Below are 2,429 nucleotides of genomic sequence, written 5' to 3' on the forward strand. Positions count from 1 at the left end.
ATATTATTTATATATATATATATATATATAACAAAAAACTGGGATTAAAAAGTCCTGGCAGATATCAAGCAAGCACTCAGTATAAAGGAATGAGGTTAAATTTCGAACAAGTAGATAGCAGTAAATGTATGTAGGAAGCAAATCCCAAGTAAATGTTCATGTATGGCAGGTACGAAATTCAGAGTATTAACATCAATCAATAATATGCACGAAGAAAGTCTTTATTTTAGACGGCACCTTAAAAATCCAACAACTGTTTCAATTGTATTAACATAGACGTTTTGAAAAAAAAACTTGTACTTGCATGTCCTACCAGTCGATAGCTCCGCATACCGGAAGCCAGCAAGTGTATGAGACCATAAGGAAAGAATGCACGCCGTTTCGGAGCCTACCTCTCGCCAGCATCATTGCGCACCGGCCTCCTCTATGACATGAGGTCTACACATACTAGCTCAACTGGTTATCAGATATCGTTCAATATTCTTCTAGCTATCGCTCATCGTCTCTTCTTTAACCAAATTCAGTGGCTAACGTTTTCCACTGAATTTTGGATATCGCTCATGGTGGTATTTGCTTTACGATGAGTAAGGCCTAGCGATAACAGCAGTCGCCGCACACGGTGTCCAACGAATCCTCTACATCCGACTTCGATTGGAAAATGCTCCGTTTTTCCAGTCTGCGTTTTCACATTCCTCGGTCAATATTTCGAGCCCGAGCGGTGTCCATGTTATCTTCATGAGGAACCTTTAACTTGACTAGATTCATTCACCACTCTCTTTCTTTCACGCCACATTATAATATCCGGGTTCTTTCGTAACTGGGGTAGGAAAGAATCCTTGGTACCATGGTAAATCTGATCTTGTGCAGCTGAAACCCGTATGTCTCTTTCGTCAGTTCTGGAGCAACTTGACATACACGGGTCTGATACCCAGATATTCAGTGATTATGGGCTAAACTGAACCGTAACTAATCTACAGATTCTCTAATAACTCACGGATGGTGATTCGATGATTTCCACTCACAGCTGTACTCACATCTGCAATGGTTTTCTCAGATCTGTTGGTTGTGGGTCTCCCGAAACGTTCGTCAATATCGACATTTTCTCGGTCATCGTCTGAACCCCTCATACACTTGTTTGCGCTCATACATTCCTCTCCATACACTTTCTGCAACTTCGTGTACGCCTCTGAGCAGGCGTCGGCGTGACAACTTGTTCTGTTATCGTCAATTCGACGATTACATGCTACATACGCAGAAGTGAGCTAGAACGTTAAAACTTAGTGCACATGCACAGCAGAGTCAGTGTGGGCCAAGAAAATCAATCTGTGCCAAGCGGCTTTACTCTGCGTGCTTTATCTTCGTTACTATGTTGACAGTCCGGATACGTCTTGATCAAACCTAGTTTTATATATATATATAACTTAGTTTGTGTGTGTGTGTGTGTGTGTGTGTGTGTGTGTGTGTGTGTGTGTGTGTGTGTGTGTGTGTGTGTGTGCGTGTGTGTGCGTGTGTTTGTAAACATGCTTCACTTCTTCAAACTGGGAACATACATTACTTATGTTCCAGAGATAGTTTTAGATTCTTAAAAGTTTTCACATAATGAGTAGTGGGGCCTCTAGAGCTAGAAAACCCCCCTTTCCTGATGTAAGTATGAGTACTGTGAAGAAGAGAAGTAACTTTTTGTGAAGTAACTATTCTTGAAATTTGCTAAGATATTGATATTATTTACCTTTTTTTTATTGAAATTTCATTATTAACGTATAATTGCCATCTTAGTTTATTACATCATATTTTTTGACATAATGCCTCCGAAAACGGCGGTAGCAGAGAAATTGAAAAGAAGGAGAGCAAATGAATCCTCACATGAGACTTCCATTAGACAATTATAAAATGCTGTATGTGCAGCTACTGCAAGAGCAATGGAAAGCGATGACCAGCGTAGTATTCGCCTGGCCAGGAATGCTGTATTAACAGCTTCAGCCAATCCTCACCCTACCACGACATTTCTTTCATGTAGACTTCTCTCATGCGGTGCTGTTGAGCACGCCCACAGGTTTAATTCATCACATAGGCGTAGTTATTGTCTGCTGATTGTTCAGCGTAGTATCGCCGCCTACAACCACGAAGGAGTCTATACCCACTGAGAACATTTTGGTGCGTTCAAAAATCACATACTCCCACCCACTTTTCTATGACAACGTTAGGGCCTGGAATCTTTAAGATGGATGCATGACATGTCACTTAGTCCAATTAGCCCTTCATTTACTCTAAAAATGTTTTGTCGACAATGCTACACGTCCCCATATCATATTTCAACTTAACTGTACGATATATGCAAACTATGCTGTTTAAATCCCGAGCAACGCCGGGTACGTCTGCAAGTAAATACATATTTTTATATACATACACGCACACACACACACACACAC

At 40.9% G+C, this 2,429-nt stretch overlaps 1 protein-coding gene across 1 annotated transcript in view; it reads left to right on the forward strand.

Moving 5' to 3' along the window:
- Positions 1 to 2,429, forward strand: part of LOC106868530 (G-protein coupled receptor GRL101) — a 148,090-nt gene that overhangs the window by 41,639 nt on the left and 104,022 nt on the right. The window lies entirely within an intron of this gene.

This window comes from Octopus bimaculoides, chromosome 3, assembly GCF_001194135.2.
Source record: "Octopus bimaculoides isolate UCB-OBI-ISO-001 chromosome 3, ASM119413v2, whole genome shotgun sequence".
In the NCBI taxonomy this organism is placed as follows: Eukaryota; Metazoa; Mollusca; class Cephalopoda; order Octopoda; family Octopodidae; genus Octopus; species Octopus bimaculoides.